We start from the raw sequence: 9,336 nt of genomic DNA on the forward strand, positions 1-9,336 counted from the left end.
CCCTCCTCCTGCATCTACCTGGTGGGGACGGAGAGGAGGCATTGATCCTCCTGAGGCCTCTGCCCACAGAATACGCAGTGTGTGGAATATTAGGGACCGAGCATTCTGAGGTGGACACTGTGCATTATGAGGTGGAGAGAGTGGACATTGAGAGGCGTGTTTGAGGGGCGAAGGGAGTTCCATGCCTTGGGCAGGAGGGCTCAGGGGAAGTAGATCACTTAGGGACCCCTAGTTGGCGAGAGGCAGCAGGCCAAAGAGGAATGCCAAAGGGAAAGAAGGGGACTGCGCCAAAGCACTGACCTCTCAGTGCCCAATGAGAGCTGAGGTCCTTCGGGAGGTGGAGTGGTTCCTGGGGCGGCGGCCCCGGAGCTGAGGTCTTCTTTACATTTAGGACCGTCGGCCTATCTGCAGAAAGGACTGAATGGAGGGCAAGCAGGTGGTGCTGGGAGGAAGGAGGCGGGTTGGAAGCTAGGGTAAGCGGCTATTAGGGCACCTCCTCTGTGCCCAGCGTGTCCCCAGCTGGAGGTCTGTACCAATCATGGGCCCAGGCCTCCTCCTCTTCCTCTTCCTCCTCCTCTTCCTCCTCCTCCTCCTCTTCCTCCTCCTCCTCCTCTTCCTCCTCTTCCTCCTCCTCCTCCACTTCCTCCTCCTCCTCTTCCTCCTCCTCTTCCGCCTCCTCCTCCTCCTTCTTCTTCTTGTTCTTCTTGTTCTTGTTCTTGTTCTTGTTCTTGTTCTTCTTCTTCTTCTTCTTCTTCTTCTTCTTCTTCTTCTTCTTCTTCTTCTTCTTCTTCTTCTTCACCTCCTCCTCCTCCTCCTCCTCCTCTTCTTCTTCTTCATCTTCTGCTTCTCCTCCTCCTCCTCCTTCTTTCTCTTCCTCTTCCTCTTCCTCTCCTCCTCCTCCTCCTTCTTTCTCTTTCTCTTCCTCTTCCTCTCCTCCTCCTCCTCCTCCTCTGCTTCCTCCTTTTCCTCCTCTCATCTTCATCTTGGGCTTCACATGCTGCAGTACCAGGAAAGTATTCCTTGCATAGTGGTTGGGAGCCATGCAGTGCCAGGGATCAAACCCAGGGCTCCCACATGCAAAGCAGGTGATCCAGCTCTTTTGAATCATCTCCCCAGCCAGTGTCTTTATTTTTAAAACAGGGTTGCATCTGGTGACTTCACAGTGGATTGGGATAAAAACATTTGGAAACGTGCCAGGAAATAGAAGTTCCCTTCGTGGATATTAGCTGGCCAGCCATTGCTTAAGGTGAAGAAGCAGCAGCAAGAATTTCAAGGTTTGGAGCTGGAGTTATAGGAGAGTGGGGATGGCATTTGCCTTGCACGTGGCTGACCAGGGTTTGATCCCCCGCATCTCATATGATCCCTCCCCAAGTACTATCAGGAGTAATTCCTGAGTGCAGAGCAGGAGTAACTCCTGAGCATGTGTGACTCCTGAGGGTGTGACCCCAAAAAAAGGCAAAAAAAAAATTTCAAGGCTGGAGCGGGGGTGTGGCTCAGTGGTAAAGTGCTTACCTTGCATGTGTGAGGCCCTGAGTTGATTCCTAGTACTACTACTGGCTCCCTGAACACCTCTGGGAATGACTACCCAAGCACCAAACTAGAAGGACCTCTTCTACCCAACACCACTGGGTAGACAAAAAACAAACACATTTTCAAGGTCACACAGACTCATTGGTGGGTGGCTTTTACCCCTTAGAACTAGGTAATGGGTTGAAGTGATAGTATAGCAGGTCAGACAATTGTCTTTCAAGTGGCCAATTGCCAATCACTGACATCCCATATGGTCCTCTGAGGACTGCCAGGAGTGATCCCTGAGTGCACAGCCTGGAGTTACCTCTGAACACAGCTGGGTGTGGCCCAAAAACAGAGAAAGAGGGAGGGTGAGATAGAGGAATGGGAGGAAGGAAGGAAGGAAGGAAGGAAGGAAGGAAGGAAGGAAGGAAGGAAGGAAGGAAGGAAGGAAGGAAGGAAAGAGGGAAGGAAGGAAGGAAGGAAAGAGGGAAGGAAGGAAGGAAGGAAAGAGGGAAGGAAGGAAGGAAGGATGGGAGAAAGTAGGGAAGGAGGGAAGGAAGGGAGGAAGGAAGGAAGGGAGGAAGGAAGGAAGGAGGGAAGGATGGGAGAAAGGAGGGAAGGAAGGAAGGAAGGGAGGAAGGAAGGAAGGAAGGAAGGAAGGATGGGAGAAAGGAGGGAAGGAGGGAAGGAAGGAAGGAAGGAAGGATGGGAGAAAGGAGGGAAGGATGGGAGAAAGGAGGGAAGGAGGGAAGGAAGGAAGGAAGGAAGGAGGGAAGGAGGGAGGGAGGGAGGGAGGGAAGGAAGGAAGGAGGGAAGGAGGGAAGGAGGGAGGGAAGGAATGAAGGATGGAAGGGAGAAAGGAGGGAAGGAAGGAAGGAAGGGATGAAGGGAGGAAGGAAGGAAGGAACTAGGTAACAGGGACTGGAGAAGCAATACAGTGGGTAAAGTGCTTGCCTTGCACATGGCTGAACCCTGTTGGAGTCTTGGCAACCTATATGGTTCCCCCAAGCCCAACAGGAGGGATCCCTGAGTACAGATCCAGGAATAAACTGAGCACTGCTGGGTGTGACTCCCCCCACCCCCAGAAAAAAAAACAGGAAGAAACTAGGTTACCTTAGCAGTGAAAGGGGGTTCTTGAAGGAATGTAGGGTCACAGTCCCTAAATTAGCATACTGAACTCTCCAGTGTGGGTTCAGGCAGGTGGATGCTTGAAAAGTAGTGGGTATTGGAGCTCGGGGTGAGAGGTATTAGGGAAACAGAGAATGGGAGGAGGCACAGACGCTGGGTCTGTGGGCTCAGGACTGGATCCATAGAATACCGGATTAGTCGTATCAGGGGAGGGTACTTGACTTGCACCCTGGCACCCCATATGGTCCGCTGAGCACTGCCAGAAGTGATCCTTGAGTGCAGAGCCAGGAGTAAACCCTGAGCACCATTGGGAATGGCCCTAAAACTAAACCAAATAAACAGAAATAGTACAGAGGGTAAGGCACTTGCCTTACATGCAGCTGACCCCAGTTGAATGCCTGGCTTATGGTTCCCTCTGAGCATCATGAGGGTCACTCCTAAACACAGAGCCAGGAAAAACCACTGGGTGTGGGCCAGTACACACACACACAAACACAACAATCAACAGAAAAAGCACATCAAGCCCAGGAATTTAACTCAAAGGGACACCGTATAAGTTTTGCATACAGGAATTCCAGGTTCCAACCAAGAACCACATGGTCCCCTGAGTACCACTGGGAATATTCCCAGAGCACTGCTAGGTATGACCTAAACCACCAAAGCCAAAAAAACAAGTCGGTATAATTAGTGGTGGTCCAGTTAAACCTGAGGTGGAATGGGAGAGGCAGGAGACATAGGCTTTAGAGAGGGGTGTGTCCGGTCCAGTGGGAAGTGCTTTGGAAAGTTCTCTATTGCCACCAGACCCCTTAGGGTCCCCAAGACAGCTGTTCCCAACTCCTGTCCCTCAGCCCTGTCTACAAACCTGGTATTTCATCTAAAGCAGCAGTTCCTGTGACAACTCGGGCTCTTTTTGAAATGTGCCTCAGTCCGTGAATGACTGAAATTCTTCCAGAAAAGTCACCTTAACTCTAAAAGCACTTTCCCAACACATTTGGCCTCCAAACTTTTTTTTTTTACCCCTGGTACAACCCCTGGAGCCAGTATTGCAAAGAATAACCCTTGGGAAAAGTTGCTGTAGGGAGAGTGTGTGGGTTTGGAGGGCAGTAGGCCGTGGTTCAATTCTTGCTCAGTGATCTAGCCTGGGTTGGACTGGGAGGACGTCTTTTTGGCTTTCCAGAGCCTTCTTTTCAGAGTTGTTCTAGAATTAGGCAAGATGTGTGGGTCAAGTCGAAGTGACATATGCACTTATATGTTCACCGCAGCACTGTTTACAATAGCCAGAATCTGGAAAAAACCCGAGTGCCCTAGAACAGATGACTGGTTGAAGAAACTCTGGTACATCTATACAATGGAATACTATGCAGCTGTTAGAAAAAATGAGGTCATGACGTTTGCATATAAGTGGATCAACATGGAAAGTATCATGCTAAGTGAAATGAGTCAGAAAGAGAGAGACAGACATAGGAAGATTGCACTCATCTATGGAATATAGAATAATAGACTATAAGACTAACGCCCAAGAATAGTAGAAATAAGTACCAGGAGATTGTTTCCATGGCTTGGAGGCTGGTCTCTCATTCTGGGTAACTCAGGGAAGGGACCACCAAGTAAAATGTGGTTGGAGGTCATGTGGGGGAAGGGTGATGCGGGCCGAATACAGACTAGAGACTGAACACAATGGCCACTCAACACCTTTATTGCAAACCACAACACCTAATCAGAGAGAGAGAACAAAAGGGAATTCCCTGCCATCGTGGCAGGGTGGGGTGGGGGGAGACGGGACTGGGGAGGGGGGGAGGGATGTTGGGTTTACTGGTGGTGGAGAATGGGCACTGGTGAAGGGATGGGTTATCGAACTTTGTATGGGGGAAACATGAGCACAAAGATGTATGGATCTGTAACTGTACCCTCATGATGACTCTCTAATTAAAAATAAACTAATAAAAAAAAAGATGTGTGGGTCAGTCAGCTGCCCATGACCTGCTCTCAGGCTTGGCTGAGTGTCCTCTCATGCTGGCCCTTTCTGGCCCCCGCCCCAGCCAGGTGCTCTGTGGGGGCTGCTAAAGAGAGGTAGTCAGCTTAGCATCTTGGTTGGACTCTGTGGGATTGCTCTAGGGGGATCACTGTAGCACTGTCATCCATTGTTCATCGATTTGTTCGAGCGGGCCCAGTAACGTCTCCATTCGTCCTAGCCTTGAGGTTTTAGCAGCCTTTCTTTACTCATCCTTCCCAACAGTGCCGCATTAGAGGTTCTTCAGGGTCAGGGGAATGAGACCCATCATTGTTACTGTTTTTGGCATATGAATAAGCCACAGAGAGGTTGCCAGGCTCTCCCATGCAGGCAGGAAACTCTCAGTAGCTTGCCAGTTTCTCCAAGAGGGAGAACTAGGTTATAAGATGTCGTGTGGCTGCATTTGCTTCTGGGAGCATTTGCGGCCACGCGCTTCCGGGAGCTTGGTTTTATAGACTCTGGATCTTGGCCTTTGATGGGATTACATGGCACCGGGGGCAGTTTGTGGGTGTGGCTACCAAGCTACTGGAAAATGGGGCATCTGGGTGGAGGAGGCCCAGTTCCGATCCGAGCAGGCTTGGAGATCTCAGCCCCGGGTCCCACACACCTGAGTTCCTCTACCGGTTCCTTCATGCGTGAGGCTCATCGAAGCGTGTGGAGAGTGTTGAGCATGGCTGTGACTGGGTTCCGCAGGTCTTCGGCTGCTGGGGCTCTAGGGGGATACAGGGACTAATACTGTTCCCTGGTTCCCTTGTTGGCACTCATCTACTGGGCAACAGAAACCTCTAGGTATATGTGATAAGCTAAAAGTATCCCTCTCAGGGGCCGGAGCCATAGTACAGTGGGTAGAGTGTTTCCCTTGCATGTGGCCAACCCAGGTTCAATCCCTGGCATCCATATGATCTCCTGAGCATCACCGAGTCATACCTGAGTGCAGAGTCAGGAGTAACCCCTGAGCATTGCCCGGTGTGACCCAAAAAAAGACAAAATAAATAAATCAGTAAAAATACCCCTCTCGGACTGGAGCGATAGTAAAATGGGGAGGGCGTTTGACTTGCTTGCCACTGTTATGGGTTTGACTCCCTGGCAGGCCATATGTATGGTTCTCCAGGACTGCCGGGAGTAATTCCTGAGCACACAGCCAGGAGTAACCCCTGAGTAACTGCTGAGTGTGGCTCAGAAAAGAAACAAACAAAAGTATCCCTCTCCATAAACATTGTCCTCCCCCCAACACTGTTATTTTGTGAGGAGAGGTGGAGTGGGACAGCTGGAGAGATAGAACAGGGTGTAGGTAGTAGAGAGTATAGCATAGGGTGTAGATTGTATAGGGCCTCCCCAGGTCCATTCCCCAGCACTGGCCGCGGCACTGCCAGGAGTAATTCCTAAGTGCAGAGCCAGGAGTAAGCACTTAGCATCACAGGATGTGGCCCCCAAACCAAAATAAACATTTTTTTTAATTAAAAAAAAGATGGAGGGGGCTGGAGCGATAGTACAGTGGGGAGGGTGTTTGCCTTGCACGCGACCGACCCGGGTTCAATTCCCAGCATCCCATATGGTCCCCCGAGCACCTCCAGGAGTGATTCCTGAGTGTAGAGCCAGGAGTCAGCCCTGAACATCGCCGGGTGTGTGACCCAAAAAGCAAAAGAGAGAGAGAGAGAGAGAGAGAGAGAGAGAGAGAGAGAGAGAGAGAGAGAGAGAGAGAGAGAGAGAGGGGAGAGTGATCCTTTTAAGATTACACTGCACTGAGGGTCATAGACTTTGGGGACCGCAGAAACATTCGCTCCGCTAAGGATTATTTCAGGCAGCTGGGGGGTTGGGGAGCAGGCAAATATGCTGACACCTGGTGAGGAAGAGGAGGAGGAAGAGGCAAAGCCGCCAGAGTGAGGGAAGCTTCATCCCGGGAGGACTCCTCCTAGGGGGAGAACAAGAAATGCAGCAGAAGCGGAAGCCAAGATCATTGTTTGGACTACCCTGGGCGTCCGTGCGCTTCACTTCCGGTCTCTTCCATTCCTGGCACCCGGCCAGAGAACTGTGCTCACGAGCACGTGCTTGGTTTGCAGGAGGCTAGGGTTTGATCTCCAGCCACAAGGTTCCCGCCAGCTCTGCCTGGTGCCAGCCCCTAGCACAGAGCCAGGAGGAGCCTCTGAGCATCTCTAGGGACAACCTCAGCTCAAACAAAATAATCCTCTGTGCCAGCTTTTGTCTGAGCCCTGCTCTGCCACTAGACCACGAGCCTCTATGCTTTATTTGCGTTTGGGTTTTGGGGGCGGAGGGGCGGGGGGGGGGCAGTTACTTGACTGTGTCACATGTCAAGACGAGTGCCTTACCTCCTATACTCTCTCCGGCCCTATTCACTAGCCTTTTTTTCCATGTCTTGTTCAAAAGGCTTTACTTTTTATTTATTTTTATTTGTTTTGCTTTTTGGGTCACACCCGGCAACGCACAGGGGTCACTCCTGGCTCTGCACTCAGAAATTACTCCTGGCGATGCTCAGGGGACCATATAGGATGCTGGGAATTGAACCCGGGTCCACCACGTGCAAGGCAAAGGCCTACCCGCTGTGCTATTGCTCCAGCCCTCATTGTTCAAAGGGCCTTATGTGTGTTGTGCAGCTTCTAATCCTTCAAGCCTGAGCACATAGTAGATGATGAATTAAAATTTAGTCTCTGAGTTATTAGAGATGAGGCTAGGAGAGACAGAAACACACATTTATGTGATATTTGGCAGGGGGGTTCCAAGTAGTGCTCAGGGACCACTCCTGATGATACTTGGCCAACAGGCAGGTCAGTTCAATGACAGGATGAAAGAAGGCAGAGCTGCTCAGATCTTGTCATGCCAGGAACCATCAGGGCCACAAACAGTGGTGCTGGGTGTGGGAGCTGAACTGGAATCTTGCCTGCATGCCTTATCATTGAGCTGCTTCCATGATGTTCTTTTTTCTTTCTTTCTTTTTTTTGGGGGTGGGGTTAGGTCACACCTGGCAATGCTCAAAGGTTACACCTAGCTCTGCACTCAGGAATTGCTCAGGGGACCATATGGGATGCTGGGGATCAAACACGAATCGGGTGAATGCAAGGTAAATGCCAAACCTGCTGTACTATAACTCCAGCCCCCATGATACTATTTTCATCACTTTCTACATTTTGTATACATTTATAAACTTGTCTGTAGTGATAAATTTTATTTTGGTTTTGTTTTGGGGCCATACGCAGTGGTGCACAGGGCTTACTCTTGGCTCTGCACTCAGGAATAATTCCTCATGGTGCCTGGGGACTATATGGCAGGCTGAGGATTGAACCTGGGTCAGCTGCATGCAAGATAAGAACCCTATCTTCTGTCCAATCTCTCCAGTCATGAGAATGTATTTTTATTAAAACAAAAAAATCAAGGGGGCTGGAGCAATTGTACAGCAGGTAGTACACTTGCTTTATACAGCTGAACTGGTTTTGATCCCCAGTACCCCATGGGGTCCCTCAAGCCCTCCAGGAGTGATCCCTGAGTGCAAAGCCAAGAGAAAGCCCTGAGAACTGCTGGGTATGATCCCAAACTCAAAAAAAAAAAAAAATTCAAGAAGCTAGACATATAATACTGTGAGTAAGATGCTGGCCTTGCAGGCAGCCCACCCTGAATTGATTCTAGGCACCATATATCATAGCTCTGAGTACTGCCAGGAGTAAGCCCAGAACATCACTGCTGGTGGCCCAAATTGTGTCCCTCCTTTGCAAAAAAAAAGAAAAAGAAAAGGAAAGGAAAGGAAAGGAAAGGAAAGGAAAGAAAAGAAAAGAAAAGAAAAGAAAAGAAAAGAAAAGAAAAGAAAAGAAAAGAAAAGAAAAGAAAAGAAAAGAAAAGGAAAGGAAAGGAAAGGAAATCAAGAAACACAGATGCAAAGTGACTTGGGAAATAGAAATAGTAAAGGTTGCTCTTTCCCTGCCGCCGCGGAACTACGCGGAGGCGGAGGCTCGGGCTCGGTCAGGATTCAGCTCCACCCCGTAATCCACCGCCTTGGCCGAGGAAGGCGCCGCTGCTGGAGGTGCAATGGACGTGAAGACTGCGCTGCCAGAGGTGCTGAAGACCGCCCTCATCCGCGATGGCCTCGCACGTGGCATCCGCGAAGCCGCCAAAGCCCTAGACAAGCGCCAAGCCCATCCTTGTGTGCTTGCATCCAGCTGTGATGAGCCTATGTATGTCAAGCTGGTGGAGGCACTTTGTGCTGAACACCAGGTCAACCTAATTAAGGTTGAGGACAACAAGAAGCTAGGGCAAGGGGTCGGCCTCGGTCAAACTGACAGAGAAGGGAAACCCCCGTAAAGTGGTGGGCTGCAGTTGTGTTGTAGTTAAGGACTATGGCAAAGAATCACAGGCCAATGACGTCATCGAGGAATACTTCAAATGCAAGAAATAAATGATTTTGGCTCTTAAAAAAAAATAGTAAAGGTTAGTCAATGATTTTAAGGTTTGATTATGACCCCAAACCTCCCAATCCCCCTGCACAAAAAGCTAGAGGAGAACCAGCGAAAACCAAGTTGAAACTTTCCTGACTTTTTAAGTCTCCCCGAGACTCATTTACATGCTGGCAGAACAGAACATGCCTGCTTTAATCACTTGGCAATTTGTTTAAATTACCTTCAACTACCTTTGGCATTATTCACTTCTATAAAAATGTCCTAAGGAAATAATTGGAGATG

The 9,336-nt window shown here is 49.8% G+C and overlaps 1 pseudogene; it reads left to right on the forward strand.

Moving 5' to 3' along the window:
- Positions 1-8,644: 8,644 nt before the first annotated feature.
- On the forward strand, positions 8,645-9,053 carry LOC101554109 (40S ribosomal protein S12-like; annotated as a pseudogene).
- Positions 9,054-9,336: the final 283 nt, after the last annotated feature.

The sequence above is a fragment of the Sorex araneus genome, chromosome 5, assembly GCF_027595985.1.
Source record: "Sorex araneus isolate mSorAra2 chromosome 5, mSorAra2.pri, whole genome shotgun sequence".
NCBI classification, from domain to species: Eukaryota; Metazoa; Chordata; class Mammalia; order Eulipotyphla; family Soricidae; genus Sorex; species Sorex araneus.